The 17,852-nt window shown below is 39.2% G+C and overlaps 2 long non-coding RNA genes across 5 annotated transcripts; one reads left to right on the top strand and one right to left on the bottom strand.

The window, feature by feature from the left end:
- The first annotated feature begins 1,394 nt into the window (after positions 1–1,394).
- LOC146364240 (uncharacterized) lies at positions 1,395–9,358 on the top strand. 2 transcript variants are annotated; one of them, XR_014798982.1, is made up of 7 exons: positions 1,395–2,876; positions 3,855–4,059; positions 5,092–5,315; positions 6,390–6,501; positions 7,228–7,385; positions 7,811–7,868; positions 8,817–9,358. It is a non-coding gene; the product is annotated as an uncharacterized LOC146364240 (long non-coding RNA). The 2 variants fall into 2 exon arrangements; XR_014798981.1 differs by having other exon boundaries at positions 6,390–7,385.
- Positions 9,359–10,855: 1,497 nt separating this feature from the next.
- Positions 10,856–17,244, bottom strand: LOC146364239 (uncharacterized). Of its 3 annotated transcripts, XR_014799022.1 has the most exons (5): positions 13,671–17,244; positions 13,024–13,180; positions 12,663–12,771; positions 12,436–12,557; positions 10,856–12,293 (listed from the first exon to the last, which is right to left on the bottom strand). It is a non-coding gene; the product is annotated as an uncharacterized LOC146364239 (long non-coding RNA). The 3 variants fall into 3 exon arrangements; XR_014799020.1 differs by having other exon boundaries at positions 12,436–12,771; positions 13,671–17,243; XR_014799021.1 differs by having other exon boundaries at positions 12,436–12,771; positions 13,024–13,175; positions 13,671–17,242.
- Between the last annotated feature and the right edge of the window lie 608 nt (positions 17,245–17,852).

Genomic DNA, 17,852 nt, shown 5'->3' with positions numbered 1-17,852 from the left:
AGAAGATGATGGAGAGATATTAGACCTGATGGCAATGACCTTATTTCTGAAATAGTTCATAAACTCATTGCATTCGGATGTTGAGTGAACTGGTGCACAAGGAGCATCAGGAGAAACAATACTCTTAATTGTTTTAAACAAGAATTTAGGATCTTTCTTTTTTGAAGCTATGAGGTGTGAAAAATACTCTGTTCTGGCATTTTTCCACATGTCATTTAGCAAGAGGATAGATTCTTTAAGGTGTAACTTATAAACCTCAAGCTTGGAAGCCTTCCACAAACGTTCTAGCTTGCGACAGTATCTCCTGAAATTACGAATGTTTTCATTTAACCAAGGATGAGATTTCAAATGTAGGACAGTACTTTTTTTCAGAGGTGCCACTATGTCTAAAATAGAATTACACTGGTTATTAAAGGATGAGACAAGAGAGTCCAAATCATTGTAAGTCATTTCAGCGTCGAACATGGCAGAGAACCTTTTGCCGGCGTTCTGGTTTATGATTCGCCTTTCAATCGTTATTTTGGGAGCCAGGGGATCCAAATAAAACGACAAGTTAAAATATATGCAGCTATGGTCACTCACATGGACATTTTCCACACGAATGTCATTTATATTTAAACCCAAGGAGAAAACAAGGTCCAATGTGTGACCCTTTACATGTGTAGGGCCAGAAACATGCTGCATAAAATTAAAAGACTCTGTGATAGTCATGAAGTCAGCAGCCATATTACAGGATGCATCATCAATATGAAGGTTAAAATCTCCCAACATTACCACCTTCTCTAATTTAATAATGGATGATAGGAGGTCGTTAAATTCAGTTAAAAAGACTCCGGCAGGGCCAGGAGGTCGGTAGATTAAAATACAATAAAAGGTGCGCAAAGAGCCGACCTTGATCATCTGAACTTCAAATGAAGTAAAAGAATCCGAGTTCATCAGTCTGCATGTGAATCTGTCCTGGTGCACAACAGCGAGACCTCCGCCACGTCCCGAAAGACGTGGAGTTCCGATGACGGAGCAGCCAGTCGAACAAATTTCCTTCAGATGTATATAATCCATGTTTTGTTGCCACGTCTCAGTTAAACACAAGAAGTTGAGAGATTCCTTTATAAAAAGATCGTTTAAAATAAACGATTTGTTTGTGACTGAGCGAGTGTTGAGCAGGGCAAACCTGATTGAAGACGTTTGGTTGGTGCAGTCAACAGCTGAGGTCAGCTAAGGTCAGTACTTCCACGCTTTAAACGCTGCACGCTCATACTCTCTCCTGCACTCGATATATGATCCATTGTTGATCTGCAGACAGCTGTTGTCACAAACGTCGCACTTGCTTACGTCACTGTCATGAGACATTCTCGCAAAAAAATCACCGTTTTAGTAACGCAGTAACGCAGCGTTCCTACGGGAAAGTAACGGTAATCTAATTACCGTTTTTGCAATAGTAATCCCTTACTTTACTCGTTACTTGAAAAAAGTAATCAGATTACAGTAACGCGTTACAAGTAACGCGTTACTGCCCATCTCTGCTCCAGATTACGAGTCATCTGCTTTAGGCTACGTGTTTGAGAATTATACCACTGAGTCAGGTACTTCTGATTAGAGACCTTGGTTTTCACTGGAGCTACAGTATCCAGAGTCCTACGTAGTGAGGAGGTAAAATTATTAACAAGATAATCGACCTCTGTTGGAGTAGCGTTCAGATAGCTGCTCTGCTCTGTGTTGGTACAGGGCATTGAAGATGATAACAGTGGGTGGATTATATTCTTAAACTTAGTTACAGCGCTTTCAGAAAGACATCTACTTTGATAAAGTCTACTCTCCACCGCTGTGTAATCAATTATTGTAAATGTAAATGTTATCAGGAAATGATCAGACAGGAGAGGGTTTTCAGGAAACACTGTTAAATGTTCAGTTTCTATGCCATATGTTAAAACAAGATCTAGAGTGTGATAAAAGTGGTGGGTGGGTTCTTTTACATTTTGAGAGAAACCAATTGAGTCTAATAACAGATTAAATGCCATGTTGAGGCTGTCATTTTTAGCATCTACATGGATGTTAAAATCACCCACAATAATTATTTTATCTGAGCTCAGAACTAAATTAGATATAAAGTCTGAGAAATCAGACAGAAACTCTGTATAAGGCCCAGGTGGACGATAGATGATAACAAGTAAGACTGGTTTCTGAGTTTCACAGCTGGGGTGGACAATGTTAAGCATCAGGCTTTCAAATGAATTAAAAGTCTGTCTTGGTCTTTCATTAATTAATAGGCTGGTGTGAAAAATTGCTGCCACACCGCCCCCTCGGCCTGTGCTTCGAGATTTCTGGTAGTTAGAATGACTCGGGGGTGTTGATTCATTTAAACTAACATAATCATCCTGCTGCAACCAGGTTTCTGTAAGGCAGAGTAAATCAATTTGTTGATCAATTATTAAGTCATGTACTAACAGAGACTTGGAGGAGAGAGACCTAATATTTAATAATCCACATTTCACTGTTTTACTCTTTGGTTCAGATGTGGATACTGTATTGTTCTTTCTTTGTAATTGTTTATGTTTAAGTTGTTTGTTGCTGGTTTTTAGTTTGTTTTTTGTCTTTTTGGAAGCTGACACAGTCTCTATGGTGATGGGTTTTTGGGGGGGTAGCAGGAGGAGAGAAGCTGCAGAGAGGCGTGTAAGACTGCAACTCTGCTTCCTGGTCCCAACTCTGGATAGTCATATTTTGGGGGGTTTAATAAATTTGTCCATATTTCTAGAAATGAGAGCTGCTCCATCCAAAGTGGGATGGATGCCGTCTCTCCTAACAAGACCAGGTTTCCTCCAGAAGGTTTGCCAATTATCTATGGAGCCCACATCGTTTCTGGGACACCACTTCCTCGTGTAAGTGTACATGTTTCTTATAAATATAGTCTATAACTTAATTATTTTCTGTAGCCCACATAATTAAACATTTCAGTTACATAAAACGTGAATTTTGATTTAATGTACTGTATAAGTCTGTATAATAAATTAATATATAGCCCAATAAGTATGAAATCCAGAAAGCTACAAAACATGGGGTGGGTCATTTGCAAACACAAGTCTAACCTAAGTTTCACTCCTTTTGTGTTAGAAAAAATCAAATTGTTACATGCTTAAATTGAAATGTGAGAAATCTGCACTGTCATGAATAAAAATTTAAACCTAATTTTTCATGATTTGTTGGGTTAACCCTCTGAGGTCCAAAATATAACTGGCCATTTTTGACTACTTTTAATTTTGCATTTGTATTTCACCTTCAGGTTTTTTCGCCTTGCTTGGTATCATTGTGTTCAGCTCAACCTCACGTCTGAATGTATAGTTTTTTTTTCTTTGACTGAGTGACAGAGTGAACATCACGAATGTCACTCCCACTGAGGTTCATCGCTGACAGAGGAAAAGAATCACAAAGGTGACAGAGCTGTCAGCAGCCTTTCCAGAGCCAGCGTTACATCTAACAGTGACAAGGACTGCAGTGTAAAGACAATTGTTTCATTTTGTAAGAAATCAGGTTGTTTGTGAAACTGTTCCTTTAAAATAGCTTACGGCACTTTCTGTGCAGCAAACTCTGTCATACAGTATAGTGTGCAGATAAACAGGCACGATACACGTTGTGTGTTTGAGATGCTCACATTGGTGAGTGTCCGTCTGATAAGTGAGAAGTTTGCAAAACAATGAGACTCATCAGAATCCAAATACTTTATTAACCCCTAAGTAAAAGACAGAGGGGGAAAGTAATAAAGTTAAAACATGGAGAAAGAAGCAGGAGCAACTGAAACGGGCTGCGTGCACACACAAGAATAAGCGTTAACCCTCATCTGTTTTGTCTGTCTGTGTTAGGAATCTCATTTGTAACCCAGGGACATTGGTGAGCACCTTGTTAACATCAAGAAGAACGGCCGTCATGTTCCCAGCAGCCCAATTGCTGTTATGATCAAGCAGTCAGGGATTGGTGATGTGAGCCGTGTGCGTGTGAGTGGACCGGGGCTGACCGAGGCCAGGACTTTTCAGGCTGCAGAGTTCATCATTGACACTCGTGATGCAGGTATATGCTCAGTGAAAGCATAGATACTGTGATATTTTTCTTTTTAAACATTCAAATAGAATATTTGTCAGTCTCATCTTGTTATATTAGGCTTCATCTGCTTGAGCCTTTCCACTGAAGGACCCAGTTAAGTGGGCATTAACACTGAGGACCAGGAGGATGGCTGGTGACACGATGTGTTGCTTTTTGAGGTCTTTTAGCCTGTTTCACTTTGTCAGACAGGTTCTATTTAACTGATTTCTTGATTCACAAGTCTGCAATTAATCAGGCCTGAGTGTGTCTAGTAACACTGAACTGAGGTTTCCAAAATTGGTTAATCACAGTTAACTCGTGATTTAACAAGGGGGGCAATTTGTTTTTACACAGGACCAGGGAGGTTTGGATAATCTTTCTCCCTAATCTATGAAATCATCATTTAAAAACTGCATTTTGTATTAACTTGGGGGGAAACACCTTTTCACATCACTGTAGACGTGATTACAGAATACCTTTTACATCCTGGATTACAATAGGATATCCATCAACGGCAGATACTGGTCTCCATGACACACAGATACTGGAGTGGTCTGACCTGACCACACTCGCACTGCTTACCCACAAAGTGTCTAGAGAAACAGAAAAAAGCCAGAAAACAAACAAAAAACACAAAGCCAAAGAATGTCATCTGCACACTAGCTTGGACAATAACCGTAGACACAGTGCACCCAGTAATTTTTGAACTTCCAACCAAGTATCAAGAGCAGTACTGTCATTGTACCGGCACTGGCTTCTGTCTCATTGTTCAGACAGCCCATCATTATGCAGAGAAAGGAATCTGTGTCTCTGGACCAAAATGACTGTACGTGTAGTGCTGTACAAACAATACTGCCCAAAAACCTTGATGTTTCTATATGTGGAAACCTTCAAGTATGCATATCCTCCTGTAAGGGTAAAGTAATGGGACATTTGCACTTTTTGCATGTAAGCCTGTCGGTCTTAACTGGAAGTTGCACTTGAGCTGTCTTGGCATCTTTCCCTTGTTTGACTCACCAGTTTTGCCCTGAGCTGAACCGCTGCCTCCTTCTCTGTTGTGGTACTCAGCGGTGACCAAGATGCTGTAACGTGCATCTGGCTGCAGTGACTCCAGCATCACCTGCTTCTCTCCACCAGGGACCAGCAACTGCAGACAACAAACAACACTATCATCCCAACACAGTCAGAACTCATTTAAATTTTTGGAACTTATGGAATACATGTGGATACAGCAGTGTGTACAGGTAAGACCATTTAAACGGACAGCATTTATAGAATGACTATTAAAAGTCAGCGAGTGTCAGTAATGTTAATGTGGTTATGTTAGTAATACACCGAGTGCTAATATAACAGCTTTAAGATGCATTTGTAGATATTATTACGTGTTTTACCGTCTTTATGGTGCTAGCTTAAAGTTACGGTGTAAACGTTAGCTTATATTGTAGTAAAGCTGTTACTGTTTAAACGATGTTAGCACAGAAATATTAGCTTCTGTCATGACTGATGAAGTTACTAGTTAATAAAGTTTTCAGTAAAGTGTTTAATCGCAGCCACAGATTGACAGCAAATATCTCGATTAGCTTCAGTGCATCTATAATAAATATGTGCAAGTTTCAGTGCTTCGTTTAAACTGTATGATACTTATACTGATCCAGGGTCAGTGTAAAATACAATCCTAGCTGTGTGAACAAAGCCTGGCTCCTTTAATCCTGCATGACAAACCTCAGAATGCAGGTTATTATTACTCTTTCCTGCTGGCACACCTGTCACACCTGAGAGTCAGCTAGAAACTTACAGTGACGTGGACATCATGCAAAGACTGCCAGACTCTGTAATACTGCAAATGATCAGTGACTCATGTTAACACTAAACTTTAAACAGTACCTCTGTGTCTCTGTGTGCTGAACATCTAGGATTGAGTCAGGCTGCATTGACTGTGGGACTTTAATGTGTTAAAAGCAGGTTGAAGACGGCTCAGAAACATTTGAAGATTAAAATTTTGCATTATGGCTGCTGGTGGTTTGTAAAGCCTCTACTCAGCTGTATTTTTGTTACTAATTTATGTTTGTTGTTGTTTAACACAGATTTCAGAAGAGCAAATATGCTTAATAGTTTAACTAGATTTCATTTGTCAGTGTGGGTCTGCTGAGTCACCTGAAGAACTCATTTCATTCATTCTCCACATGATGTTCATTTACAGAAATGTTTCACAGGAACTGATTTCTCCCAAAGGGTGAACTAGTGTGTTTCCATAGATTACCTCTGTATGAATGTACTTCTTAAATGAAGGCAAGTGTTTGTCCTCTTTTGTTCCTCAGGTACAGTACGTGATATCAAGGGCAGGCGGTCAACACTGGGGGTAGACAAGAAGCAGACGTACTTCCAAGAGGGAGCTGCAGTGAGGACACAGCCAGGTCACTGAGGTCAGAGGTCAGAATCTGAAACAGCTCAGGTTTGGATTTTAGGTGTTATAAAAAATCAAAATGTATTTATAAAGAAACCTTTAAATAATAGTCATAATTATGATTATTATAAGAAATATCAAACATTTAAGTGGATTTTCTGTTACACATATTGTGTTAGCCCTGCAATAAACTGGCAGCCTGTCTTTGTCCTGTATCAGCTGGGATAGGCTTCATCCTCCCGCAACCCTGAATTGGATACATTGTATTCCAATTATGTAATCTGATCATTTACAAACTCAAGGTATCTAATCAAAATGTAAGTAATAATTATAAAATGGGAAAGCAGAAATAAGTGTGACATGAATGTGATTGTGTGAGCTGACATAGAGGACAGCTAAATGTAGTCTGAAAAACCTTTGTTGTCAAGTTTGCAGGTATATCAGCACGAGACATTCTTACATAGAAGAGACTGTTAAAGTCTCTAACTCAGTGAAGCATTATTGGTCCCGTCTGTTTGGATAAATATAGTAAGTTGATGTATGTCCATTTATTGACACATTTTCTTAAGTGCTTATCCAGTTCAGGATCACAGTGGAGCTGCAGCTGGATATGTTCACTAAATAAACCTTACAAAAGTTAACAATAAACCTGCATCCATGTACGTTGTTGTCCACAGGATGAGAAAATCAAACTGGAAGACTGTGGAACATGTTAATAAATGTTTGTGTGTTTATGCCTGTGTCTTTCACAGGAGGCGCTGGAAGGTTTCCCTAATAGTTCCTGGTGAATCAAAGCAGAACCATAAAGGTTGCTGGATTGCATGATGGCCTTACCCCTGAGCAGTCATCCTGTTAAAGGAGGAACCACTTAGAAGCTGTTTTCAAAGTAGCTGAGCAGATTTCATCTCAAGTAAGCAATTAACTGTTTGTTCGTTTGTTCTGCCACTTAAAGAGCATTTAAGGACATCTTTTGAGTGTCCAGTTGAATTAATTCTACTGGCTCTCATGGTCATTTGTTATTATAGACATATTTTTCATGTTCATCCAGCTATTTAGTAAATTCTATCTATTTAGTAATATCCGTCAGCTATAAAATGTAATATAAATATAAAAATATGTAAATATCTCCTGTCCTTTATGTTTTAATGATGGAAGTCTGTTATCGTGTTACATTAGCATTCCTCACATATCAATGAGATGCTGTACAGTACAATCCTACTGACACAGCAGAGGGATAACGACGGCTATTCAACATCGTTACACGACACATTCGAGCTGCATGACGCAGACAAAGTGACTAAATCATCTTTTTGTGGTTTATTGTCTTCAAACCAGCAGACAAAGCCGATTGCAGAAGATGTCAGAGAAGAACTTCAGGCCGTGTACTGAAAAGGTATTTTTTCTTGCTATCAAAAGACATTTGGAGTGGCAGCTTCTACAACTGGTTGTGCTAAAGTAAAGCTTGCAGTCTAAGAAATCACAGTGTTGATATTCAGCACAAAGAGAAAAGCTCACTTGTTTGAATTTATTTACAATCATAGCTTTATAAATTCTGACTGTAAACAGCTTTTACAGCTTTGATATTGTTTGACACTCGATATCAGGTGATAGGGTTTAATTTAAAGGTTTCTGTGTCCCAATGAGCCATTTACACTGATCAGTGTCAGTTTAACTGTAACACATTCATTATTTAGATTCAACAAAGAAATAACTGAATGTAAAAAATGGCAGCCCTCAGGCCAGGTTTAGAGAGATATATGCATGCATTATGAAATTTATGTATCCCAGATAATTGTTATTCATCTAGTCATGGCAGACCTACCTCTTCCTCCCAAGTTAACTGCAACCCAAAAGAACTAGTGGGGCTATTTACACACTCACAACCAGTGTGGGGTAAAAAGAGCCACCAAAAAGCTGTCAGCAACAGATGTGCTAGAAGAGTTAGAAACTCTACTTATGGAGAAACTTTCTAAGTCTAACAGGGGACAGGTACTCCTGCCCAAATAACATGATATAACCCCACGTACAGCCCAGCCATAAAATGAACCAAGTCATTTAGTTAAAGACAGCATGGGACCAAATGCATGTAACCAGCCTGCATCAACCTGACATTTCTTCCTCCTGAATTAAATGAATGAATGGATGAAAGTTAAATGACTACAAACCTAAAGCCACTAGTTCCCACACTGGAGCTCCCTGACACTGTGTGTTAACCGTATTTAGCTTGTATCAACAGTTGTAACAGGCTAAGCCACCTGAGACACTGCATTGAATGATTGTTCCTGTCTTAATGATTTCAGCTGACTGGTTTCAGCTCAGATGTTCTGCTTTTTCCTTTCAGTAGATCAAAGCAGCTCGTGCTCCTTCTGCTTCCATTTTAGAAGAAGAAGAAGAAGGCGAAGGCTTCAGCGAAGTGGCGTTCATGGTCTCAGTGAACAGTCACGGTCACACACTGCATGTGGTTTTAAAAGCAACATGTCTGTTCACCACAACAATGGAGATGTGTAATATTAGTGCAGCTACGGTTTGTTTTTGAACATCAGTTCTGTTTTCTACTTTGATCACTTAGACCAAAAAAGTGTTGTTTTCAGATTCTTTCTTTTACATCTATAAACCACCTGTTCATTTTTTTTTATTACAATTAGTTTCACATAAATGTTAGTTTTTCCTTTATGATCTTTTAATGCTTACACTACACTGTACATGTCTACATTAGAGACATTTCTGTTACCTGTTTCTGTTGACTCAGAGTTGTGAAATGTTCTTTTATTTGATACACAATATGAAGTTCATAATTTTCTTACAAATAAAACTCTAATGACAAACATGAACAGCTGTGCTTATTTCTGAGACATAAGTTTTTGAATGTGTTGATATTTAGACAGTGTGCATCTGTATGCTGAAACTGTAATGGTGAACCTGAGGTGATGGTCAACAGAAGGCAAATATATATCAATATAAAACAATATTGAAGTAATGTCTTTACCCCCTGCAGCGTGTGGACGCTGTGCACGCAATCACCTTATTCACTGTAGTAAACATGCACCGCTAGCTCACGTGACTGACTGTCTCCATGGTTACATCGTATATTATTAGCTATGTAAACAGCTTCCAAAGATACCGCCATAGCTCTCTGCAGCTGTAACACTTAAACACTTTGCAAACCATTTCATGTTTTTGATAGTTATGAAGACAGAATATGTTTTTAAGGTCATGCTAGGCGGTTGCTATGGTGGTTGCTGTGGACTTGGGTGGACCGCGTCCGATTCCTGTTATTAGCTGTCCGCCGTAGGAAGGCTGCGTTCCATTTACAAGTAGTGACAGTCTGCCGCAACTCGAACTCAAACCCCGCTTTGTTCTTTAATTATAGGCCTTTTATAGCCGTTCATGACACGCACACACACACATAAAGCACTTTGCCTCACCATGAGAATGCAACTTTACCTAACCTAACCTTTAAAGTATCTGATATAGGATAGATAGAAAAATGAAGCAACCAGAGATTTAATGATGAATACTCTGGGTTCTGTAGTTCACGTTTTACAGTCCTGAATGACTCTTTGCATATAATTTATTGAAGAGGAGTTTAGAATGCACTTTACATTTAGACTGTTGCTGTTTAATTTTTTACATTGTTGCCGTGTTATGTCATGAATAAGGTTCACCTGCTGGGGGTTTGATGGATCAGCTGGACAATACAGTCAAAGACAGACTTCATTCATCATATGCAAGAATCCTAGTTGGATTTTTGTTGTCACTCATGTTTTTGAACCAAATATTGAAAACAATTCTGACAGACTGGATACCTGGTCAGGGTGTACATTACCTTGTACTCAAGCATCCCAGGACAGAGCCCTGCCCTACCATGAGCCTGGGTGGATACGTGGTTATAATATAAAAGGACCAATACTGAATATGAATATTTCATGAAAATTGAATTATAATACAAATTAGTAATAAGGCTTTCTCTGCGCCCTTATCTACCCCATACTCAAAGAGCTGCGGGCAGAGAGGGTGACAGGAGAGGATGGCACTGAAGAGAAGATGCTCGGTTTCTGGAGTCTCCTGGTCCTGTCAGTATTAGTAGGATGCATCTGCTGTGTCTTCTCGTGGATGCTCACCTACCTTGACTCGTTCCAGCCTGGTATGGATTTCCCAACACTGCGGACAGTGGCCCACGTCAGAGACGTTTAATATTGATTACATATGTCTGAATTGCTAACCCTAACCCTAGCTCAACAGACCACAATGCCCTGGACTGTCAGTATTATTACATGCTGTGAACATAAGTAGCTTTGATCACAGTTTATGTTGTAAAAGAGAAGGAATATTGGAAAAAAAGATCAATATTGTGATATTATTTCTTCCAAACTGACCAGAAACATGCTTGTCAGACTCTCACAGCAAAGGATCAGACTCACTGTGCATGACAGCTCAGGCCAATGATGTCTGTTAGATTGTCAGTTGTTTAGTGTGCTTCTGTACGGTTAGGGTCACCATCTCTATTTCAGAATAATTAATATGCGGAAAACACTAAAAGTTGATTGTCTTCCAGTATTCTAGCATAATTAAAAAACTTTGACTTTGTAAGTACATATTATTAGTCCTAATGCCAGTATGATTCTTCATAACTCCTGCTTTGAAATACTGAACTTTATTTGACTTTATTTGAAAATTTACCTGATGAAAGATAATTTACAGTGGCAGTCTGTCAGGATAATTCTGACTATAAGATCACTGTATTAATCTGAATCCTTCTGAAATGTGCTGTGGATGAATGCTGATGCAACTCACTGTGTGAAAACTGTTAATAAAATGAATCTGTGACACATGCAACACATTCACAGAGGAAGAGGACACAAAGGGAGGACACGCAGAGGCTGTGTTGAAGTCAGAAATCCAAATCTTTAGTCAAAAACAGGCGGCGGTAACAAACAGGAAGACAAGCAGTCCATCAAACAGTCTACAGGGTCAAACATACAGAGAATTCAAACAGCCGTAAAAAATAACTGGCCTGGCCTGCATTTGTATAGCGCTTTTCTAGTCCATAGGACCCCAAAGCGCTTTACGCTACATTCAGTCATTCACCCAGTCACACACACATTCACACACTGGCGATAGCAAGCTACATTGTAGCCACAGCTGCCCTGGGGCGCACTGACAGAGGCGAGGCTGCCGGACACAGGCGCCACCGGGCCCTCTGACCACCACCAGTAGGCAAACATGGGGTTAGTATCTTGCCCAAGGATATTTGGCATGCATCCAGGAGGCAGCCTGGGATCAAACCACCGACCTTCTGATTAGTGGCTGACCTGCTCTGCCACCTGAGCTACAGCCAACTGGACACTGAAAAACTTAAAGCAATGTGTGACGCAATAAAAGGAAGCAGCGCAGTATATTCACTGAATTATCATCAATTACGAAAGAGAAAAACGACGATTTCTAAGGATTATTTTCTTAAATGCAGTTAGAGTGTGGCTGGTAAAGATGGAAACATACAGAATGTAAACTGTGTGAGTTTGGTGAACTTTGTTAGTAACAAATGAGGTAAAAAAACAACAACCCCAAAACAGACAAAACACAGAAAGAGGCTCTCAGTATTCATTAATAATTAGAAAGAAAAATTGTGGTCGTGGATTTTTACAGTCTTAGTTCCGCTCGCTGTCATCATTATAATCATCATGATCAATGGCGAGGTCCTTAGGTGGGTGGGGCTGTCTCTGGTGATGTCACCATGAAGGAACAGCATCTGGCACGTGTTGCTGAAACATCCCAGTACACTGGTGTAGTTTCCTCTCCAGCTGTTGGACATTTGACACTTGAACATTAAGGGGAAGAAGAAGAAACAGTGTTAGGTCAGGTGACCACATGGTTTCTAAAGTAACTGACAGGAAGTAACCAGGCCGTTAGAAATGGATGGCATGTGTTTAGAGTTACTGGAGTTGGGTAACTCTACTTACCAAAAGCAGAAGCACACAGATGACAGATCAGATGCTGAATGTTGCAGGAACATGCTCATGTGTGGTGGTCATTCAGTGCTGCTCCGGCAGGTTAGACAGTCCAAGACTGATATCCTGCCCATCTGAGAGTTTGAAAACACACATGCAAAGATTTATTTTGTATTACAGTCAAAGTTGGATGTTCATTTTTGTCCTTTAAAAATGTTTGTGTATTTGAAAGCACTAACATTTAAGGATGACTTGGATTGTCTCCTTTAAAGGGGAGACAAGTGTATCCACTGATCTACGTCACTTAAACTGGATGATGACTCCTCTCCCCCTCACTCAGAAACACTCCTAATATAACCAAGCAAATAAATAATATTGAAGATTTACTTACATCATTACAAAAACATCAAAAACATCTCCCTTTGATTCTATTTCTCCATTCCTGCTGAACATCAGGCAACAAATATCTCAATAAATCACAGTAAAATGTAAAGCACATATTTTCTCTGCTTTGTCTAACCTCTGCAGAGCCTCTGTCAAGAAAAACATATCTGTAAGCATAAAACAAATATACATTTCATAACACGTCACTGGACAAACCTCGGTCAGTTGATTTCCTCTGTGCAGTGCAGACGAACATCAGTCAGCAAGTCAAGGTGGTGAGATGGACTGGTGTCCTTTGTGACTCTGCTGGTTCTTCTGAGGAAACACCACCGTCTCTCCACACCGTCACCATCTGTGAGCACAAACTGCTGCTCTGCCAGCATGTAGGAAATCAGATATCACACACACAGGGGTGAAGAAACATTAGAGCTCAACTTTGGATACTTTAGATCTAAACAGATCAAAGTAGCTCTTAGTTTCAACAATCAGTGAGCAGACAAACAATGATACCATACTGATTCTGTATGAATACAATATGGTATTTTCAATACAGGTGTCAAATTAATTTATTAAAACTAATACAGATATATGTATATATATTTTTTGATAAATTAGTTTGCTAAATTATAAGAATATATTTTTATTTTTTTTTCATTTAACAATTGCAACTGAAAGAAATTAAATATTGAACAAAAATATATTGTCACATTCTGAGCATGCTCAGCACGCTGACAGACTTGAAGTTGCTACAGATTTTAAGAAGTGATAATTATAGGGAAAAAACTTCTCTTTTTCATCCGTTTAATCAAACATTTGATGCCTCAGCTGTCTCAGTCCTATAGCGTTCTGCAACTACAACTAACCTGAAGCTTGGATTTGGCTGCAGGTGCCCCTGTACATCCTTCTCAGCAGCACACATGTGGGTACCATTTAATCCCACTTCTTCCTGAGCTTTGCTTCATCACAAGACCAAAGGTGGCATCCCGTGTCACAGTCTTATCATCATCCAGAAGAAACATTTGAAGAAACATCATGGAGAAGAAACATTTACACGCCTCCTGGTTTTGTTTTCTGATCCTGCAAAAAGACTGAGGACAACGAAGCCCAGAGAACACGAGATACACAACATCCAACATTCAGACTCAACAGCCTCCATAAATGAAGAGCACCAGGTTGGTTCAGTTATAGTAGATATAAGCATACTTCACATTACTGGGTATGAATAATAATGAGGGGGCAAACTTTGAAGATGCAGAGCATGATGTCCCATCATCAGACTGCAAACAAACATCCACCAGGCTTCTTTGTTGCCAAAATTGATGATTCTCCTATCAGGGATCAGTAGCGTGTATTAACCTGTGGTATAAGCAGCAGTCACTGAAATATTACTGTTTCAGATAAGAAATCTAGGACATAAAAGCCAGGGTGGGAGGGATCTCTGCAAACTGACTTACCTCTGCAAGTGTGAAGCTCAACAAAAATCTGACTCTCCAGTCACAGACAAACAAAAAACTCCAGCTGGGAGATAGAAAACGCTGTCTGGGTCTTGCTGGATGTTGCTGGTCAGAGTCCACACATTAGCAGAGTGCTTCTTGGTCCCACTGACCCATGTGGACAGCGACTGTGGAGAACTGTTCTGGAAAACAGAGAAGAGAATTAAAATAACAAAAAGCCAAACAGGATTTCCACAAAGACTCTCTTGGAATCAGCAATCAAAAAATCACTGGTTCATATTTCAATTAAATATGAACAGGTTCCTTAAATGTACGCAGTTCAGATCTGATTTAATTTAATTTCCTTCACACAGCACATTTGTCCAGGCTGACAGGTAAACATAGAATTAATCTCAGGTAACATGACTCATAGTAGAGATTCAGTAAGAAAGATTGCTAGCTCTAATATTATTACCACACAATCCAAGGACACACCAACAGCTCAGATTTGTAGAACTATTTAAACAAATGTCTTCTGAATATTCAATTCAGGTTCACAGTGGGAGGGTGGGGGGTGTCGTGGAATTTTTTAAATAAAGTCTGCAACACAGAAAGAGCTGTGATCAAGCTATTTATTACTGCGCCAACACACATCAAACATCACAGTTCAGTCATGTCAGCGCTGCCACAGAAGTTGTGCTCCTACTCCTTTATGCATTCCAAGGAAGAGGGAGGAAGTTACAAACTGATCCTACCACACTTCACGTGTCTCGCTATGAAACCTAACGGATCAATGGTTATGCTGTTTTGTGCCCTTGGCCTTATCAGCACCTGTAAAGGGAGTTGTTTTCTCAAACTGCTGACGCTGAAGTAAGTTCATCTAGTTTTAGAAACTTTCACTGAACAGTCTATAACAGTGTCACAACTAAGCATATGCATAAGCACTTAAATACTTTAAATGAGAATAACAGAAAATTTCTTTTACAGAGGCTAGAGCCTGTCCCAGTAGTCATAGGTAGAGCACACCTGGACAGGTCACCAGTCTGTCAGAGGACAAACACAGAGACAGACATCAGAGTAACAAATCTATTTAAAATTAATGTAAGTTTGCTGCAGCTGTATGTATGAACATGTGTTTCTGTGCTCACAGTCCACCTCTCAGGAACCTGCAGTTCATTTTTAGTCTACTTTAAACAGACCTCACAAAAGGCTGATGTGGCTGGATCAGTAGTCTGATTTAAGTACGATACCTTTGGCCAGGGATTAATCTGGTACATCGCTTCACTGCAGTCTTACGTATTTTCCCCACACCTGAATGAAAAAAATACTGATATATACAAATAACAGCTTCAGCTGATGCAGCCTGACTCAATCCTAAATGTTCAGCACACACAGAGAGACACAGAGATACCGTTTAAAGTTTAGTGTTAACATGAGTCACTGATCATTTGCAGTATTACAGAGTCTGGCAGTCTTTGCATGATGTCCACGTCACTGTGAGTTTCTAGCTGACTCTCAGGTGTGACAGGTGTGCCAGCAGGAAAGAGTAATAATAACCTGCATTCTGAGGTTTGTCATGCAGGATTAAAGGAGCCAGGCTTTGTTCACACAGCTAGGATTGTATTTTACACTGACCCTGGATCAGTATAAGTATCATACAGTTTAAACGAAGCACTGAAACTTGCACATATTTATTATAGATGCACTGAAGCTAATCGAGATATTTGCTGTCAATCTGTGGCTGCGATTAAACACTTTACTGAAAACTTTATTAACTAGTAACTTCATCAGTCATGACAGAAGCGAATATTTCTGTGCTAACATCGTTTAAACAGTAACAGCTTTACTACAATATAAGCTAACGTTTACACCGTAACTTTAAGCTAGCACCATAAAGACGGTAAAACACGTAATAATATCTACAAATGCATCTTAAAGCTGTTATATTAGCACTCGGTGTATTACTAACATAACCACATTAACATTACTGACACTCGCTGACTTTTAATAGTCATTCTATAAATACAATGTGATTTCGGAAATATATAAATATACGGACAACAGGCTCTTCCGCGGCAATCTCTTGTCGTCAATAAGCAACGTTAAGGGAGCTCTATAGTATTCAATGAGAGGACCCTGCACGTCAATAAGTGAAGCAGAGGGAGCCTGACCATGCGTCACACGTTTGACGAGTTGGGAGTGAGAACGTGTTGGTTGGTAAAATGTTTAGGATGAGATGGAGATATAACACTCATGCACCCTGAAAATGATGAAGGTCTAAATATGTATCAAAGGGACTCACTGAACATCAGTGGATTTCTATGGGGCAAACGTACTTAAAGCAGCCACTGTGACCATTGCTGCAGAGCAAAATGAAGAATACTGATGGGGACTATGAGGGTTTGTAGTTAAATTCCTGCTCTTACCGGATCAGTGAGTGTCTGTTTCAAGACTATTAACATACTTCTACATCACTATGGAACACCAGCATTTCTGCAGAGGACAGAACCACCTGCTTTAAACTACCATGATGCTCTGTGCTATGTTGTCATGGCAATATGAATTCAAATAAATACATAAGTCGAAAAATGCACATTTGAAGGAGGACAAGAAGACAGGCAACTGGAAGAGCTTTTGAAACAGGAAAACTTTTTTGGATTTCTCTTAATTTACCTGGAAATTTTGCTAATACAAGTCAAGGAGGAAACAAGGAGGCAGGTTGGATTATATTTGAGGACAGGACGCATGAAGGAGAAGCATGAGGAGAGAGAAAACAGCAGAGCGACGGTGAAAAGCTAATCATGGATCAAGTCGAAGAAGCAAGCATCAAAACTGTGAGTAAACATAACACACAAAAAGTTAAAAATGACTGTGCTGATTAAGGAAACATTACATTTGGTTAGTTTGGGGTCTCGAGCTTCAGGTTTGTGGGTTCAGTTGCTCTCAAAATTGAGGAAAGACAAAAAATGTTTCTTTTGAAAGGTTGTTGGAGGATTCTTACTGTAAGAAATATCTGGGTGTGCATCTGTTTTTATTTAAAAAAAAAAAAAAAAGTTGAATTTTATTTAGTCACATTGAAAAGGGAAAATTGGAGGATCAGGACAATAACGTGGCCAAATTTACTGTTTCCTTAATCAGAACAATAATTTTGATCTGAACTAGAAATGTGTAAATGGGTTATTTTCTTTCTTCTCTACTGATCACTGTGTTACATGTTTAGTTACTTGTCAGTCTACATGATTAATGGTACTTTTAAACAATGCAGTTTATTCATAATTTTGTAGAAAAAGGCTCTGCACCTGTGAAAAACAAATCCAAACCCCCAAAATCACTGTAGATCAGAGTAGCTAAGCTCTGGTTAACTGCAATTATATTACAGGAGATTAAAAATATTAAGATGATTGAAAGAAACAAAGATTGCTTTAAGGTCTGAAGATTTGACTTTCTTATTGAAAGAGACGAAAACTAATCCATGTGTGACACTGAGGAAATAACTGAACGCTAAAAAGATGTGGAGGTCCAAATGTTTTATAAAAATGGGCAAACTTGATTTAATGACATTAGAAAGAAAAAATGGGATGTTTAAAAAGGTAATAAATAAAAACGATTTTT

Source organism: Perissodus microlepis, chromosome 20 (assembly GCF_051167445.1).
Source record: "Perissodus microlepis isolate ML-2025 ecotype Zambia chromosome 20, ASM5116744v1, whole genome shotgun sequence".
NCBI lineage: Eukaryota > Metazoa > Chordata > Actinopteri > Cichliformes > Cichlidae > Perissodus > Perissodus microlepis.
Note: the sequence above shows the minus strand (reverse complement) of the source record. Positions and strands in the feature narration are given on the sequence as shown.